This window comes from Oratosquilla oratoria, chromosome 33 (assembly GCF_046742065.1).
Source record: "Oratosquilla oratoria isolate Oo_2021 chromosome 33, ASM4674206v1, whole genome shotgun sequence".
Taxonomy (NCBI): Eukaryota; Metazoa; Arthropoda; class Malacostraca; order Stomatopoda; family Squillidae; genus Oratosquilla; species Oratosquilla oratoria.
Window position 1 is genome coordinate 23,764,408 of NC_134809.1, and position 10,000 is coordinate 23,774,407.

Genomic DNA, 10,000 nt, shown 5'->3' on the forward strand with positions numbered 1-10,000 from the left:
TTTCTTTCTTTTTTATATATATCCAACGAGACCCTCCCGCCGTAGCGGCAATGCTGATTGGACGGTTCGGGAAGCGGTGACGGTGACGGTGTGTGACGGTGACGTTCTGTGATGGTGACGGTGACTATGTCAGTGTGTAACGGGAATGGTGACGGTGACGGTGACGGTGACGCTTTGTGACGGTAACGTTCCGTGATGGTGACGGTGACTGTGTGTGTAACGGGGATGGTAACGGTGACTGTATCAGTGTGGAACAGTCATGGTGACGGTGTGTGACGGTAACGGTGGCGTTGTGTGACGGTATGACAATAACAGTGACGTTGTGTGACGGTGACGCTTTATGACGGTGATGGTGTGACAATGACAGTGACGTTGTGTGACGATGACGTTTTATGACGGTGATTGTTTATGACGATGACAATGTGTGACGGTCAGTGACGGTGACGTTCTGTGACGGTAATGGTGACTCTGTGTGTAACGGGGATGGTGACGGTGACTGTATCAGTATGTAACGGTTATGGTGACGTTGAGGGACGGTAATGGTGGTGTTGTGTGACGGTAAAGGTGACGGTAACGTTTTATGACGGTGACGGTAGTAACGGTGTTGTTGTGTGACGTGACGGTGACACTATGTGACGGTAATAGTAACGATATCGTTGCGTGACAGTAACCCTGTGTTATGGTGATGGTATGTGACACTGTGTAACGGTGATGCTATGTGACACTGTAACGGAATGTTACGGTGACGGTTAAGCACTTCACGGTTACGGCGTTTTCACAATATCACGTGATGTCTATGTAACGGTTTCTGTGATGGCGTTACATTACGGTGATGTGTTACATCACGTCAACTGTAACGGTTACGGTTACGTCAAGCCAATGTTAGATTAGTGTGATCTTATTCATTCATTCATTCTTACCTTTCCTTTCTTCTCCCTTTCCCCTCCCTCTTTCCCTTTCCCTTCCTCCTCCTTTCATCTTTTCCTCTATCGTCCTCCCTCTTCCCCTTCCCTACCTAACGCCCTTTTCCCTTTCCTACTTAAATCCCCTTGCCCTCTACTCCCCTTCCCTTCCTTTCTCCCCTCCTTCATCCTCCTCTTTTCGCATCTTCCCTCTTTTCCATTCACTCCTCTCCTTCTCTTCCTCCTCCCCTTTCCCTCTCCTCTCTACCTCCATTCCTTCTTCCCCACTTTCCTCCTTCTCATCCTCCCTTCTTCCCCTTTCTTTCCCCCCATTCTCCCCTTACCCTCCCTTCCTTTCTGTTTCCTCTTTCCCCTCCTCCTCCCCTTTCCCCTCTTTCCTTCCCTCCTCCCGCTTGCCTTCCTTCTCCCCTTCCTCTCTCCCTCCCTCACTCCCTCCCTCCCTTCCTCTCCGTTTCCCCTTTCCCTTCCTCCCCCCTTCCCCTCTCTTTCCTTCCCTCCTCCCTCTTGCCTTCCTTCTCCCTTTCCCTCCCTACCTCCCTCCCTCCCTTTCCCTTCCTCCTCCCTTTCCCCTCTCTTTCCTTCCCTCCTCTCTCTTGCCTTCCTTCTCCCCTTCCCTTCCCTTCCTCCCTCCTTCCCTTTCCCTCTCTTTACTTCCCTCCTCACGCTTGCCTTCCCTCTCCCCCTTCCCTCCCCTTCCTTCCTCCCCTCCCTTCCCCTCCCTCCCTCCCTCCCTCCCTCTCTCCCTCCCTCTCCACCCCTCCCTCCCCGCCGCGCACCTACTTCCCAGCTTCCTCCCGTCCACTTAGTCACTTCAGCACAATTTCCCGCCAATTCCTTCTTGTTCACATATGTAACCTCCTCCTCCTCCTCCTCATTCTCCTTTTTCTCCTCCTCCTCCTCCCCTCCTCCTCTTCTTCCTCCTCCTCTTCTTCCTCCTCCTCCCTTCCTTCTACTCTTCCTTCTGTCCCTCATTCTATTCCTTCACCCGGCCCTAATTCTCCTCCTCCTCGTTGACCTCCTCCGTCTCCTCCCCCTCCTCCTCCTTGTCCTCCTCCATCTCCTCCCCCTCCTCCTTCTCTTCCTTCACCTTCTCTTCCTCATTCTACCACTCTTCCTCTCGTCCCTTATTCTCTTCCTACTCTTACTCCATCTTCTACTCCACTTTATCCTCATTTTTCTTTCAGTTTCCTCCTCCTCTTCCCACTCCCTCCTCTCCCCTTCACTCCCCTCCATCCTCTCCTATCCTCCCCTTACCCTCCTTTTCCCTTCTTTGAAGTCCTTTCCCCTCATCACCCTATATCTATCCTTCCATTTCCTCCCTTACCCTCCCCTCACCTTCCCTCCCATCCCCTTCCCTCCCCTCCCTTCCACTCCCCTCCCATCGCATACCCTCCCCTCCCCCTCCACTTTCATACCCTCCTCTCCCCTCCCCTCCGCTTTCATACCCTCCTCTTCCATCCCCTTCCCTTCCCTCCCCTCCCCTCCTTTCTCCTCCCCTCATTTCACCCGCATGCTCACCCCTTCCCCTCAAATCCCCTCCCCTCCCCAATTTTTCCATCTCCTCCTCAAATCTCCCCTCTCCCTTGCTTTAACCACCTTCCCCCTTTTCTCCCTTTCTTCCCCCTCCTCCTCTTTCCTCATCTCCTCTCTTCCTCCTCCTTCCTCTCCTCTCCCCTCTTCCCCCTCCTCCCCTCCTCTCCCCTTCTTCCCCCTCCATCCTCCCCTCTTCCGTCACTCTCTTAATTTCTATTCATTAAGTTTTATTCTTACTTCGTAAAATTACTCTCATTTTTATCCTCGATGTTTGCTTTCCCTCTCTCTTCTCTCTCTCTCTCTATTCCGCTCTCTCTCACTCTCTCTCTCCATATGTATGAATGTATGTAAGTATTTGTGGATGTGTATATGCATATATGCATGTATGTATGTAGGTGTGTATGTATGTATATATCCGCGTGTCTAAGTATGTACACGCGCGCGCGTGTGTGTGTGTATGTGTGCGTGTGTATGAGTGTGTGCGTGCGCGCGTGTGTATGTATGTATGTGTGTGTGTGTGCGCACGCGTGCGTGTATGTGTGTGTGTGTGTGTGTGTGTGTGTGCGTATGTGTGTTCATGTGTACGTGTTGATATTTTGACATCTACGTGTGCTTTCATATGCATATGATTCTGTGTGTATATAGTGATATAACTCTTATATGCATATACAGAATATATAACTAAACATATGTACATTTGTATACAAAAGCTTCATCATACCTATGTACACATGATATTGCATCAATGTACATGATCCTGTTTAGTAATTAGTCTCATCAATATCTCTTTGTATATTTTTATGTATTTTTTTCATGATCCCTCCACACCGGATGTGACGGTGATGTGGTTAAGTGACGTCATAATGATGCGTGACGTCATAATTACGTACACGCAATTATCCTTCTTTACTCCACACGTGTGTGTGTGTGAGTGTGTGTGTTTGTGGGGGGGTGCGTGTGTATATGCGTTTGTGTGTGTATGTACGTGTGTGTGTGTGCGTGTATGTATGTTTGTGTGTGTGTGTGCGTGTGTATATGCGTTTGTGTGTGTATGTACGCGCGCGTGTGTGTATGCATGATCACAACAATAACAATAGATTTATCATACTATGATCTCTCTTTCGGAAGGATAATAGTTGCCAATGACGACTCCAGCACGTAATCCAAAACCGTGGTAAATCGCACGCGCGCATACACACACACACAGATACACACACACACACACACACACACACACACACACACACACACACACACACACACACACACACACACACACACACACACACACACACACACACACACACACACTTACTCGTACATACAACCAACCCACTCATCATCAATACCTTTTTATTTATTTATCTTTTTACTTTCCTCCTTCCCCTGACTCCTCTTTCCCCTCTCTCATCCACCTCCCCTACATAATCCCCATCGTCCTCACTCGTCTTTCATCATCCTTAGAATTAATAAATGATTGCCTATAAGGAAATGTAAGGTCTGTGTGATCTTCTAATATCACGTAATCCTGTGTAATCTTCTTCTGCCTGTCACGACCTCAAACTATCACTTTTTTCCTCCCCCTCCCCCTCCCCTCCTCTCTCCTTCCTCTCCTCTCCCTTCTCCTCTCTTCTCTTCTTCCCTCCTCGTCTTCCCTCCCCTCCTCTTTCCTTCCTCTCTTCTCCCTTCTCCTCTCCTCTTTCCTTCCTCTCCTCTCCCCTCTCCTCTCTTCTCTTTTCCTCTCCTCGTCTTCCCTCCCCTCCTCTTTCTTCCCTCTCTTCTCCCTTCTCCTCCCTTATCTTTTCCTCCCCTCGTGTTCCCTCGCCTCCTCTTTCCTTCCTCTCCTCTCCCTTCTCCTCTCTTCTCTTCTTCTCTCCTCGTCTTCTCTCCTCTCCTCTTTCCTTCCTCTCCTCTCCCTTCTCCTCTCTTCTCTTTTCCTCTCCTCGTGTTCCCTCCCCTCCTCTTTCCTCCCTCTCCTCTCCCTTCTCCTCTCTTTTCTTTTCCTCTCCTCGTCTTCCCTCCCTCCTTTTTTCTTCTCTACTTCTCTCTTTTCCTCCCTATCTCTTCTTCTCTCCTCACCTTCCCTCCCCTCCTCTTTCCATTCTCTCCTCTCCTCTCTTTCCTTCTCCTCTCCTCTTCTTCCCTCCCCTCTTCTCATCTCCAAGACCCCCCTCCTCTTTAGCTCTCTTCTCTTTCCCCTCCACCTCCCCTGTACTCTCTTTCTATCTCCTCCCTCCTCTCCTCTCTTCTCATCTCCTCTCTTCCTCTTCCCTCCCCTCTCCTCCCCATTCCCTCAAATCTCCACCCTCCCCTTTTACTCCCCCCATTCCCTTCCCCTCCTCATTCTTTCCACCCCATCCCACCCTATTCCCCCCTCCATCTCCCCCCCACTCACTTCCTCTTGCATTATCGATTACCTATGTCATTTCTCTTACCCCTTTAAACTCATTTCCTATGTCCCATTTATTACATTACCTCATCCTCCTCATCCTCTCATACTTCCACATCATCCCTATCCTATTTTACCATCTCCCTCATTCCCCCATTCCCCCATCCCCATACCACTTCTTTCCCCCCATTAAAGGTCTTCTCTACTCCTCCCCATCCCACAGTTATTTCCCCCCCATTATCTCTCTTTTCTTTTCTCCCCTTCCTCCCCATCCTCTGTAAATCCATCTTCATCTCGTATGCTCTCTTCTCTCACCTCTCTCCTCTCTCCTCTCCCTCTCACCTCTCACCTCTCACTCTTCCCTTTTCTCCCATCCTCCTCCAGTGGTCTTCTTATCCCACTCATTCCCAATTAATTTATCTCTTTTCCCCTCTTTTTCTTTACATCTCTCTCTCTCCCCTCTCTTTCTCCTCCACTTCTAGCTAACAAATCCTCCACATTTCGTAAAATGCATCATTTACTTCTTATGAAATTTCTTTGCCAGTTTTTCCCCTCTTTTTCCACTTTCCTCCCTCTTTTCTACTTCTCTTCTCCTCTCTTTTCGCCATCGCCTCTTTTTCTTAATTCATTATTGTTTCCCCTTATTCGCCTAAGGTCTTCTTTTCCCCAGCCCTTTCCTCTCTCTTTTCTCCTTTTCTTCCTATCCCCCCTTGCGTCTCCTTTTCTTCCCTCTCTTTTACTGCTTTACCCTTCTCCACCTTCTTTTCTCTCTTCTTCCTCTTTTCCTCTCCTCCTCTCTTTCATTTCCTCATCTCCTTTTTCCTACTCTCCCCTTCTTCCCTCCTCTCCTCCTCCTATCTCTCCTTTTTCATCTTCTCGTCTTCTTTCTCATACTCTTCCCTTTTCCCCTCTTCTCCCTCCTCCATCTCCTCATCTCCTTTTTCCTACTCTCCCCTTCTTCCCTCTTCTTCTCCTATCTCCTATCTCTCCTCTTCCCTCTCCTCATCTCCTTTTTCTTAGTCTCCCCTTCTTCCCTCTTCTCCCTCTTTCCTCTCTTTTCCCCTCTTCCATCTCCTCATCTCCTTTTTCCTATTCTCCCTTTTTCTCTCTTCTCCCCTCTTTCATTTCCCCTCTCTCTTTTCCTACCCTCCCCTTCTTCCCTCGCCTCCCCACTTCCATTTTCCCCTCTCTTTTTTCCTACTCTCCCCTTCTTCCCTCTTCTCCTTCTCCTCCCTTCCAATTCCCCTTCTCTCCCCTCCTTACCCTCCTCTCTCTTCCTCTCTACTCTCTCTTCTTCATCGTCTTCCCCTCCCCCAATTTATCAACCCCTCATTCCCCTCACCCGGGACCTAATACTACCTCCATCACTCCTTACAGAGTTACCTTCTCCCCTCCCTCCCCCTTCTTTCTCCCCTCTTCTCCCCCTCACCTGTCTTTGAGGTCAGATTGTAAACTTCTTATTAACGAGAACGCCACCCAGAGCCCACACCCGTGTAATTAATTATCGATCAAGTGATTACGTGGTTTATGGGTCTATGGCTCACCATGCCCCTCTCCCCTCCCCTCCCCTCCCCCCTCCCCTCCCCTCCCTTTCCCTCCCTTCCTTCCCCTTTCCCTTCCCCCTTCCCTCCACTCCCTCTCCTCCTCTTTATCACCTCTGATAACCTTCCCCCACCTTCACTTCCCCCCTTCCCCCCCATCTTTCGTTTCTTTGTTAATTTCCATATATGGGATTGGCTTTTGTCTCAGTCAGTCAAGGGGATTTCTTTCCATAGTCTATACAACCGCAAAGGTGAGCGAGGGGGATTGTGTACGAGACTAAGCTACCCTTCGTTGTGGGGAAAATGTGTGTGTGTGTGTGTGTGTGTGTGTGTGTGTGTGTGTGTGTGTGTGTGTGTGTGTGTGTGTGTGTGTGTGTGTGTGTGTGTATGCGTGTGTGTTTGTGTGTTTTTATGTGTGTATGCAAATCTATAACCCAAAGATATGTCTCTTGTACTTTCATAGGAGACATTGATTAGTGCAATACTTATAATTTAAGTCAATTGTACACCGATATAGATTTACAAATGTAGACATATTATGTTCATACTCCTGTGTACGCATATATATATGTATATATATATATATATATATATATATCTGTTCACAATCGTGTACTTTCCATTATTACAACTCAAACACCTGTCAAGATGTCATGATATATGTATATATATATATATATATATATATATATATATATATATATATATATATATATATATGATGAATGGTTTAGACAGATGAGAGACTGGGTGGAGGAAGAATAAGCGAAGATGGGCTGGAACTTTTTATTGCTTATACCTTTCGACCGCCTCGGTCAGCTTACTGAAGAAGAACGAGGCGGTCGAAACGTATAAGCAATAAAAAGTTCCAGCCCATCTTCGCTTATTCTTCCTCCACCCAGTCTCTCATACATATATATATATGATATATACATATATATATGATATATACATATATATATATGATATATACATATATATATGATATATACATATATATATGATATATGCATATATATATATATATATATATATACATATATATATTGATTAATTGATTGATATGTATAGACAAAGGTTATCGGAGACTACCGTCGGCTTAACCCCATCAATACGGTAACGTACTCTATGGATTATAATCTGACCAAGAATAGATTTTTTTTGTCTAAATTCAGAAAAATTGGCTACATCCTGAAGAGGACCTCACCTGATAAAGGCCCCTTTTTATTCAGGATAATATCGTCCGTCAAAAAAAAAAAAAAAAAAAAAAAAGTTCATCACCATAACGAAGGGAGTACAGCTTTTATCCATCACACAGAAGAGGAGGAAGAGGAGGAGGAGAAGGAGGAGGAGGAGGAAGAGGAAGAGAAGGAGAACTCCCTTTTGATCTCCATTCCCTCCGAGGGTTACGTAGACAATCTGATTCGCCTCCCTTTCGCTAGATTTCATGTTGATATCCTCTAGAGTAAGCTTCCTGTACAATATCACTCGTGTCTTATTTTTCAACAAATGAAAGTTCAGGGATTTCTGTGAACAGTGAATTAAGCCTACCAAAGCTGTTGGCTCTTCGTGGGGTGACAACTTTCCCGTTCATGTCTCAGTGGTGTGAAGGATAAACACGTGTTTTCATCTGGTGTTTTTTTTTATGGTGTATTTGTATGTAGAGATTAGATGTTCGATGTTTATTTATTCACTTACTTGTTTATTTATTTATTTATTTTTATCTATTTATTTATTTATTCATTCATTTATTCATTCATTTATTCATTCATTTATCTATCTATCTATTTATTATCTATTCATTTATCTATTCTATATAAATTTATTTATCTATTTATTATTTATATATATATTTATCTATCTATTTATTTATTTATTTATTCATCTATTCGTTTATTCATTGATTTATTCATTTTTTTATTTAAATATATTCCTTGATGGGGTCTTTGTACAGTAGTGGATTCAAAATGATTGATTAATTGATTGATTAAGGTTGAAAAAAGCGCTAACGTGCATAGTCATTGTGTCTTCACAAGAAAATGAACATTATCCCCACACTCCCCTTGTCTTCGACTTGGCAACACTGTGCATTTGTATGTGTATGTATATGTGCATGTATATGTACATGTACAAGAATATATATATATGTATATGTATATGTATATGTATACGAATATGTATATGTATATGTATATGTATATGTGTTCATGTATATGTATATGTATGTATATATGCATATGCATATGTATATAAAATCACAAAAATATCTATATACACATATATTTATGGATATGTACAGATGTGTGTGTGTGTGTGTGTGTGTGTGTGTGTGTGTGTGTGTGTGTGTGTGTGTGTGTGTGTGTGTGAGTGTGAGTGTGTGTGTGTGTGTGTGTGTGTGTGAACCCATGGTCCCATTCGTAGCTGTGTAGATCACCTGAAGGACAGAGAGACGGATGGATCGGGAAATAGATAAATAGAGATGTAGAGTCACACACTCAAACAACCAGAGAGATAGATTGATGGACAAGTTGATGGGTGGAAACGGTATAGAAACATGATGTGAGGATAGGATATGTATATATATATATATGTGTGTGTGTGTGTGTGTGTACATGTTTGTATATATATATACAGAGAGAGAGAAAGATAGAGAGAGAGAGAGAGAGAGAGAGAGAGAGAGAGAGAGAGAGAGAGAGAGAGAGAGAGAGAGAGAGAGAGAGAGAGAGAGAGAGAGAGAGAGAGAGAGAGAGAGAGAGAGAGAGAGAGAGAGAGAGAGAGAGAGAGAGGCGCTGTAACGCTCGGTGGAGAGCTTTTGCCAAGGTTGGCACTCCGTGGGGTGACGGGCGGCGTCTGGGATTTGTTTCCTTTGCCCCGATGTCTCACAATGAGTTGGCGCAGGATACAGCCAGATTATGGCAAAGTTTATTTAGCTTAATAAAAATCACCTGGCGACAGCAGTCAGAAATTGATATAACGACCATCACCATCTCCAGATGGTTAAAATACTATTATAAATACAAAACCTTAACAGCGGTACTGGACAATGTGACTTTGGCCTTAGGCACATACTGGAAGGACTAGCAGGTCACTTGTGTGCTGGTTGCTGTTGTTGTTGTTACTGTTGTTATTATTATTGTTGTTGTTGTTGTTGTTGTTGTTGTTGTTGTTGTTGTTGTTGTGGTAGTTGTTGTTGTTGTTGTTGTTGTGTGTGTGTGTGTGTGTGTGTGTGTGTGTGTGTGTGTGTGTGTGTGTGTGTGTGTGTGTGTGTGTGTGTGTGTGTGTGTGTGTGTGTGTGTGTGTGTGTGTGTGTGTGTGTGTGTGTGTGTGTGTGTGTGCGTCCGTGCGTGTGCGTGTGTGTTGTAACGAACAGTACAAGTGTCTAAGAAAAGTAAGTACACAAATACAGAGAACATATCTTCGTGCAGATTGGAACAGTCATATGTCTGCATCTATATACACTGACTTCACTGGCTATAAAGACAAATAAGGAGAGGATATCTCTGGCTTTAGCTGAATGCTCGAGTATTTATGTTACAAAGGATTACAAAGGCAAAGCATGCCGACAGGAGACCTTTTGATCCATATCTAGGTCGGATGCAAAAAAAAAAAAAAAA

General features: G+C 44.9%; 1 protein-coding gene across 1 annotated transcript in view; it reads right to left on the reverse strand.

Moving 5' to 3' along the window:
• Nucleotides 1-10,000, reverse strand: part of LOC143017808 (uncharacterized) — a 319,061-nt gene that overhangs the window by 123,614 nt on the left and 185,447 nt on the right. The window lies entirely within an intron of this gene.